The following is a 10,067-nucleotide window of genomic DNA, read 5'->3' as shown; positions in this document are numbered from 1 at the left end:
ATTAATACAAATGATATCTAAGATATATTGATAAATGAAAAAATAAAGTGGAGAGCAGTATGTCTATATGCTATTCTCTGTGAGAAAAATGTGTATATTTATAAATACACAGGAATAGTGAGGAAAGGGAAATTAGGAAATTGGCAATAGCAATTATATCTGGGGAAGAAAATACAATTGAAAAAGTAGGAAAACATACTATTCATGATAAGCTCCTTTGTGGCTTTTAACTTTGTATACGTGTGGTACCTATTCAAAGATAAAAATTTAAAGCTAAAAAATCTATAGCAAGACAGAAAGAACAATTTATTTATTTATTAAACGTAAGTAGACACACCCATCTACACTTAAATTACTGGTGAAGCCTATGGTAGCAATTAACGGCCAATTGAAGAAATACATACACAATCAAACATACCTTCTTCAAAGACAGCGTCATCCTACAGAGTCCCCTTCACTTACACAGAAAAGACAACTTCTCAAGTGGTACAGTCTGGATCATTAAGGACCCATCTAACCCACAACATTTTCTTCTGTAAACTTGCTCCAGTTCTGGAAGCTCTTACTTCAATTTTTTTTTTTTTTTTTTAAGGAGAGGCACTGTATTTTCAGGAAGCCCCTGTTATAAATGCAGATATGCAACCTGGTAACCTGGTAACACCAGGATGGGTTTATTTGTAGGCTTCATTTGCAGAAAGCTCTTCTGGGAGGAACAAGGCTGGTGTTGTGGGAGAGAGTTTAAAAACTGTTTTGATACAACAGTCTTGCAAAGAAAATTTGCATGCTGGAGAATTGCCATGTGAGTAGTAACAGACATCATGAGATACTAAACATTAAGAGAAATGGAGAAGAGAATGAAACTTGAGAGTGTTAAATACAAAGTATGAACCCAATATTGACTGTATAGTAGGAGGAAGCTCTATGCTGAAATACAGAAAGGTCAAAAGTTACAGTAATTGAGTCCTGGTTGGCAATAGGCTCATGCACCTCAGTACTGTTTTTTTTTTCTTTCTAGTTTGTTATTGTTCTTTTAGTTTGGTTTTTTGATATAATAAAATATAACATTATGCATCACATACTCTAAGATATATTAATGTATGTCTTGGCATATTAATAAATGTTGCTCAAGTAATGTGTTCCATGATCAGATAAGTGTGGGCAATGGTAGTTTAAGTGCAGTTTTTCTCTCAGTAGGAATTTTCAGGGTCTATAACAAGAACATGTGTATTTCCCCAAGAGAAAATGTGCAGTTTGCCCAAAATTATCTTCCCCCAGAACTCTTTTTCATCACAGCACATCCTATGGAATAATCTTGTATGGGACACTTGGGGATTGCTGATACTTCTTACTCTTGTCCTGGTTTCCCCTTTCTATTCCGATGATCTTTCTAAACCTTACCTTACCTTGATCTCTCCCCAATCACTATATATATCCTGTATTATGATGTCCTAGCTGGAAAATGGCAATGCAAACTTTATGCAAGTTCTTCCTTAGCATTTGTTACCAGCCTTCTGTGCGTGTCTTAGTTACCTTCTCATTGCTGACACACAATACCCAACACTTGCAACTTAAAGGAGGAGAGGTTTATTTTGGCTCTTGATTCAGCCCATAGTTAGCTAACTCAAAGGCAAGTTGGTATGGCACAGGGGAGTGGCAGAGGAAAAGCAGCTCATGGCATGGTGCCACGAAGCAGAGAGAAGGAGAGAGGAGCAGAGTTAGACCCTTCCAGGCCACATCCTCAGTGCTTTTGCTCTTCTGATCAGACCTTACCTCCTAATAGCAAGTCACCTACAAGCACCCATAATCCAAACATCTTCAAGGTCTATGATCATGTGGGGATTTAGGGGGACATCTAGATATAACAAGACATGAATACCTGTAGGAGGCTCTGTCTATAACCTGTGAGATCGGAACAGGCCTGAATGCTACATTTTATTGGCAGTGAGGCCTGTCCTTTAGATAACCATAATATCCGCAATCTTGTCTTGCCTTCTTTTAGGCCTCAAACACTGAGGGCTAGGGGTATAGCTCAGAGGCACAGCACTTGCCTAACATGTGCAAGACTCCAGGTCTAATTTGTAGTAGAGAGAGAGAGAGAGACAGACAAAATATTCCTCAGAAAATTTTGTCTCATTCGAAAGACTCACAGATTCTTTTCTGAAGAGCATCGAAAAAGTAATTTTTCTTTACCCAGATCTCTTTAAAAATTGGTGAACTAATTAATCATATATAACAAACAATAGGCCTTTGTTAAAATCTTAATTTCTTGTAATTTCCCCAACCCCTCAGAGTAGCTGCTTCCAAACATCCCTGCTCTGCTTTTTAGTCACTCAACTTCTTTCCTTTCATACTCTTTCCAGATAGTTTTCACTGTGTAATACTGAAAGTTTTTTTAATTTTCATTTTTCTGTGGTACTGGGGATTGAAGCCTGGGCCTTTGTACTAAGTTACATCCCCGGCCCACCTTTTATTTTGAGACAGGCTCTCACTAAGACACTAAATTGCCTAGGCTGGGCTCAAACGTGATTCTCCTGCTTCAGCCTCCCAGAGTTCTGGAATTATAGGCCTGTGCACCAGGACTCGCTTTCACTGTGTAATATGACACTTTAGCTTCTCTTTTGTTCTCTCTCTCTTATCATTCTTTTTTTTTCTTTTAAATTGAATTTATTGGTACATTCTAGGTAGACAGTACAGTTACATTCATTCCTGGGATCTTGTACCTTTACATGCCAGGTCTTGGTTCTCATTTTTTCCTCTTGTCCCCCCCCTCCCTTCACCCCCTCCTCCCCTCCCCACCTTCAAACACTTTAATTCCATTTTCACATTTTCTCATATTTTTTTCCTTTTCCCTTGTCCCCCTTTCCCTATCGTTCTCACTGTCCCTACAACTTTGGTCCTTTTCTTCCTATTTCACGTTGCTAATTGTCCCGTTAGGATCTTGAGTACTATTTTAGTTTTTCACACCAGAGAAACTATTCGGTATTTGCATATGTGTGCCTTATTTATTTCACTTAGAAGTATATCCTCAAAATGTACCCATTTACCTATGAATGAATCTACTTTCTCACTCTTTATGGCTGAGTAGTATTCCATTTTATAGAAAAACCACATCTTCTTTACCCAGTTTCCAATTGATGGGCAGATGGGCTGTTTCCAAGTTTTAGCTATTACATACTTTATTTGTCCCTATTACCTTCCCCACTAAGTCCATCTACATCATAAGGAAGCTGAAAGATAATGGTCAATTTTTACAGGTGCACTTTGTCTCTGACTTACACATGTTTTATACAATATATATGATAGCGTATCATATATAATATGACATATTCAATATATATGACATATACATTAAATTGTGCCATGCCTAGTAGAGTTGTCATACTAGTCCTGTCCTCTGTCCTACAAGACTGAGAGGCTAACCTAATGGAACAATAAGATGTTTTATTGTTACTCCACTAACTAGCTCCCTTTCAAAAATCCATGCTCTTCATTCCTTAGCATAGCTAATGGAGCTTCTCCAAAGATGGGTAATTAAGCTGTGTGTGACTAAAGCAAATGGAGAAAATACTGAGGCTTTGGTCATTTATATGAATAAAGCTGCCCATATCTCTTCCTCCGGTCAGGTAATCTGGGCTCCTATTGGAAGATCCTTTTGGGTCTTACTTATGCTAAGGAAGATAAGAAAACCATCGAGGAGGAACTAGGTCAGTTGCCTTCCACTGCTTATCACAGTCATCAAAGCATTTTAGGCTTAGAAGTTTCAAGTCTTTTAAATGGATTTCCTCTTTTCTTCTATCCTAATCACAAGGGCATGTGCTAATCATTCCACTTGCAAAGCTGTTTATAAATCTCTGTGTGTGCGCGCATGCGCCCTTGTGTGTGTGTGTGTGTGTGTGTGTGTGTGTGTGTGTGTGTGTGTAGTTTTGTGAGATTTTTCTCACATTATTATTTTTGACTGCCTATCTGATTATTTGCGTAACAAATACTTTGTATGTAAGCTATGCAAAAATGCATATTGAGGGTAAGTATAAAATTTTATAATCAAAAGTAGGAAGTTCTTCAGAGAGAAACCAAACTCGAATAAAAAAGGAGAGAAAATGTCAATATGTACTCCCCGTCCTTGCTGCTGCTTCATCTTGGGCACAGTAAAATGAGGACCATGTTCTGTTGCCATGGAAATGATTGTGCTGTCACAAATTTGGTACTCTGACTTCATGGTGAAGAGGAACAGATGGTCTGAAAAAGAATGAAAACCTAAGGTTAGCACAATTGTTATGGTACAAGCCATCTTAGGACCTTTTTCTAAGTAGGTGAGAGCATAAAAAATAAGCAAAAATTACTTCATTGTAGCTTTACAAAAGACATTGAGCAAGAAACGGCTTAGCCAGGGTAAAACTGCAAACTCTTCTCCAATTAGAAAAAATAACAAAATCCTGAACATTTTAATGTAGGATGAAGCACAGGTAAAAAGACAAAACTATTCACAATAAGTCCATACTCCAAATTACCTCTCTACCTCTTCCCAGTTGCTTACTATATCTGGCTGCTATTGAAGTTATCGATATCTCAAATTCTCAGGCCCAGTGATGAGGCCTGCATTTGCCATATATACCTTTTGTACTACATTATTTTTAGGTATTTCTGTTGGTTCAATAGCCTCCAAATAGGGGTTTGGATAGGTGGGCTGGTAAGTTTAGAGCCTGCACAGTAAAAATACAGCTTACTCATCTTCTGAGAGGTCAGAAGGCCAGACCTAATTTTCCAGCCAAGATGGAAGTTGGGAAACCAGTGCCCACCGACAGTACAATAACACCAAGGTATCTCCTGCTAGTCTATGCAAAACAAAAGTGCGAACTTTTAAAACTGTCAGCCAGGTATCTTTCCATCATGTTCATTAAAAGGGAAAATATCCAAAGTTCATTACTGTGATCTGAATGGTTTTGTTCTTCCAAGGTTAGTATATTGAAGTCCTAAGTCTAAGGGGATGATATTAGGAGGTAGGGCCTTTGAAGAAGTGATAAGGTCATGGACCCCCATGGTCAGTAACGGTGCCCTTACAAAACAGGTATCTATGAGCTAGAGTGCAAGGGCCCTTGCCATACACCAGATCTCTTAGCACCTTAATCTTAGATTTCCCAATCTCCAGGATTGTCAGAAATCTGTGACTTTTTTATGAGATACCCAGTCTATGCTCTGTTATATTTTGTTATAGGAATCTCAATGGACTAAGATACTTAAAATGTCTCTAAAATCACTCATTTTAAGAAAAATATACTTTTTGTTTGGAGTAGAGGCAACAGAGAGATTTACCACCATTCTCTGGGGATGATTATCAAGTGCATCTACACATTCATTGCTGAAAGGAAAACATCCCTGGTGTGCACTGCTCTGGTTTGGGTCAGAAAGCATAGGAAGACCAGATGGATCTTTCGCCAGGTGCCCAGTGTGTGTTTTCCCCCTACTGATCTGTTGTGTAACCTTCCAGTGTCACTACATAAATTCTAGACATTTTTACAATTCTATGCTGAGTTCTGTGAGTCCTAGCAACTTACAAAGCAGGTAGGTAGTCTTGGATGCCCCCAAACACCTGTGTATATATACACATTTACATTTTTATACCTTTCTACTTGTATGCACATCCCACACATACATATACATATGCTCACACACACGTGTCAATATTGCCAACTTTTATCTAGAACCACACAGCTTCTTTGTAACTTTTTTCTGACAAGAAAAAAAACCTAGCTTCCATTAGTCAAATGGTTTACTGACTTGTTTAATCCTAGAATACATGTAAAATGGTTTCAGAATTTCTAACTCATATTCGGGAGTTTCTTATTGTGTCAGAAACATAGTTCAAATAAAGTCTTTATGTACAGCGGGTTGTGCCTTTAGCTTTATAGTTTTTAGTCAAAGACATTTCCAAATTCACTTAGATTAGTTCCTCTCCTCATCCCCTCAGAATGTCAGCCTACATTCCATCCTGGAATTCTCTACCTCCTAACTGATTTTTTAAAAAAATTATATGCAGTAAACTCTATCCTTAGTTTTAAATAAGTCTAACTTAATTAGAATAGGTGCTACACATGTTCATGTTCACAAATGAATACAGCCATGTTCCCACCATCACAATATTCTACAGAAAAGTTCCATTAGAATCAAAGTGTGTTATATAATGTACTGACTCCCCACAATGAATGCAATCATTATGTACTGCAAACACGAACTAATACAAATTTAATTTTTTAAAAAAGAAAATGAACACAATATCAAATTAAAGGATTGCTTTATGTGGTTCATTGTTCATCCAAGCTTTTCCCAACACTTGATCTGTTTTCTGTCTCTATAGTTTTGTCTTTTGTTTTGTTTTGGGTTTGTTTTGTTACCGTGGATTGAACTCGGGTCTTTGCGCTTGCAAGGCAGGCCACCAAACCACTGAGCTAAATCCCCTGCCCAAGTTTTGTCTTTTGAAGAATGGCCATTTGTACCCTTTTAGATCTGGTTTCTTTCACTCAGCAAAAATGTATTGCAGATTTATCTGTGTTGTTGTATAATTTAATACCTCCTTTCTGTCTAATGTTGGGTAGTATTGTATGGATATGCCACAATTTTAAAATCTGTTCACCTCTTGAGAATATTTCAGTTGATTGTAGTGTTTACAAATTAAACTATAAATAGTTATGCATAGGTTTCTGTGTATACAAATATTCATTTTTCTTTGATAATAGTGGTATTATCCAGTCCTGCAAGTGCACCCTAACTTTGTGAGAAACTGACAACCAGCTGGGCCACTTTACATTCCACAAGTAATGAATGACATTGCCAGTTGTTCCACACCTTAGCCAGCATTCAGAAGGATTGGGGGTTTTTTAATGCAGCTATTTGTGGCTGGGGGTATAGCTCTGTGGCTGAGCACTTGCTCAGTATACACAAGGCTCTGGGTTCAATTCCTACCACAAAAGAATAAAAAAGTAACCATCCTAACAGATACGTTGAGGTATCTTAATGTGGTTTTCATCAGCATTTCCCTAAGGAGTAATGATCTGAAGCATCTTTTCTATGTTAGTTTCCCTTCACAGATCTTTGGGAAATACAGCAAGATGCAGATCTTTTGTCTTTTTCTTCTTTAATCGGGTGATTTGTTTTCTTGAGTTACAAGTTCTTCACATTTTGGCTGTAATTTATTGGGTATACGATCTGCAAATATTTATCCCAGCCTATAATTTGCCTTTTAATTCATTTAACAGGGTTTTTTTTAAGGGCAAAGTTTTAAATTTTAATAAAACAGGAAAATCCCAAATTCAAGGCCAGCCTTGGGCAACTTAGTGACACCGTGTTTCAAAAGAAAGAAAGAAAAAAAAAAAAAAAAGTTGAACATGTAGCTCGGTGGTATAAGCCTCTGGTTCAATCCTAGGTGCTGTAAAATAATTATAATAAATAATAATCTTACATATCACTGTACTCATTCTTTTTTTGGGGGGGGGATTGAACTAGGGTCCTTGTACTTGCAAGGCAAGCCACCGAACTGCTGAGCTAAATCCCCAGCCCAAAGCTAGAGTAGTACCAATACTGTTGTTAATGCCAAATATTATTCAGTTAAAAAGCAATTGTAAAGCTTATTATTTTCGGAGATTGAACTCGGGTCCTTGCGTTTGCAAGGCAGGCCACCGAACTGCTGAGCTAAATCCCCAGCCCTCATTGTACTCATTCTTAATTTTACAGTTATGAAGACAGAAATGAGTTTTTGCAGTGATCATATTAATCAGAAAGATAGTTTTATAAAAATGCATTAGTGAAAGTTATTTAATAGCTTGAAATTATTTTTCTCCACATTGAACTCGGGTCCTTGCGTTTGCAAGGCAGGCCACCGAACTGCTGAGCTAAATCCCCAGCCCTCATTGTACTCATTCTTAATTTTACAGTTATGAAGACAGAAATGAGTTTTTGCAGTGATCATATTAATCAGAAAGATAGTTTTATAAAAATGCATTAGTGAAAGTTATTTAATAGCTTGAAATTATTTTTCTCCACATAACTTGAAATTTGTATTAAACATAATTAAAATAATGTTGTGGCACCCTGTGAATTGTAGCTAGTCTAAAATGAAAATTTCTTATTTGCATCAACTGAAGGCTAAATGATGTCCTGCTAGCTATCCAAATGAAGTATTTCCAGTAGATTAAATAGAGAAGAGAGCCAGCAAATTAAGTAATCTATATCACAATGGTTGCACACTGTAAGTGGATATTATTTCTTAGCTCTTGTCTTTTTCAGCCCAGTTTTAACAGATTATTAGATGAACTATGGCAATATAAACTCCAAAAAGAACTTGTATTGAATAATAATTTTTTCATTTTCATTTTAGAGTACCTTATAGACAATCCAATATCAATCAATAGACAATCCAAAATCAGATTTGGGCCCCCAAACAAACTCACTGTTTAAAATGAAAAGTAACAATAACAACAGACCCAATTTTATCCACACTCAAATCAAGTCAGTAAATAACAGAAAGAAAAAGGAGCTTTCATTGCCCCTCCACACATACACACACAGCACACACCTTGTTAGGAATTGGAGCCACACCCTATGTCCTTATGCGTCCCAAAGCCACAAGGAGGCAAGCTGGTGATCTCTAATGGACACATGGCAAGGGGATAAGTGGGACCATGTGGGAGCAGGACCACCCTTTTTAATTTGCATAGAGGCATCAAATGGAGTAATGGAAGCCTTGGTTGAAGAATCTTTTCCTGTGTTGGGCCTGTTGAATCAACCAGGATATATAGCTGCAGGTCATAGGACACACGACAAACAGTGGTTTAAGAAATGAACACATTTATCTACCAATAGGTGGATCCAGGTTTGGGAAATGACTCCATGATGCTACTAAATAACTCCATGTTGCTTTTCCACTCTGGTATGTCTAGAGTCTTGAATGTTTATCTTGCTGCTGCAGCTTCACTACCATATCCTCATACAATTGATTGTTTGTTTTTTTATCAGAAATAAAGATTATTCCCTGAAGTAAGCCCTTCTTCCCAGCAGACTTCCCCTCATATATCATTGGTCAGAAATGGATCATATAACTACAGAAGAGCTAGGAATGACAACCTAAAAAGGAAAAAGAGAGCTGGCAACCAACGATGTTGGCAACCGTGCTCATGAAGAAAGAATCTTTTTTCTACTTCCTGTCTGAAAGGCAATCTTCAAGACTTAGGAACAAATAGCATCTCAACCACATACTTTTCTTTTTCTTTTTTTATTAGTATATATTTGCTATATATAAATATATCATAGTAGGACATTGGTGTGTGTGTGTGTGTGTGTGTGTGATATATATACACACACACACACACACACACATACATAATTTTGATCCTTTTTACTCCTTCCTCCCCTCCTTCCTATCTTCTTTCCCAGATCCCCTTCCCATCTTCATAAAGTCTTCCTGTTTCCCTTACTCTTTTATTTTTCACTTTAAATTATTTATCCTTTGGATTTCTCATATGAGAGAAACTATGTGATATGTAACATTTGTGTCTGATTTATTTCACTTAGCGTTATGGTCTCAAGGTGCATTCATTTTTTCCACAAATGACTCAAATTTATCCTTCTTTATGGGTGAGTAGTAATCCATTGTGTATATATATCATGTCTTTAACTCTTTGGGGGAGATACCTACAAGAGGTGTAGCTGGTTAAATGGAATTTCTATTTTTCAGTTTTTGAGGAATCTCCATACAGACTTCCATAGTGTCAACCATCTTTTTCTATGACTCTGGAATCTCTGGAAAAACTTTATAGTCCTGATATCATGTCTCACTTACTCAGATTAATTGGAAAGAAGATAACTGAGTTATTAAAATTTATAGAATAGTTTTAGGACCTTATATGTTTAGCACTTTATACCATAATTTATCAAGTAGGACTGGCTGTACAGGGAAGATCAAGCACTAATCTCTCAGAGAAAGCTTTAATGAATAAACATTAATTCCCTTGGGATGAACATATTATTTACAGGAACATCTATAAACTCCTTAAGCATGTTTTTCCCTGACCTTTCCC

The sequence above is a fragment of the Fukomys damarensis genome, unplaced genomic scaffold (assembly GCF_012274545.1).
Source record: "Fukomys damarensis isolate Sample0158 unplaced genomic scaffold, DMR_v1.0_HiC HiC_scaffold_11, whole genome shotgun sequence".
NCBI lineage: Eukaryota > Metazoa > Chordata > Mammalia > Rodentia > Bathyergidae > Fukomys > Fukomys damarensis.
The sequence above is the reverse complement of the archived record's forward strand: the minus strand, read 5'-3'. Positions refer to the sequence as shown.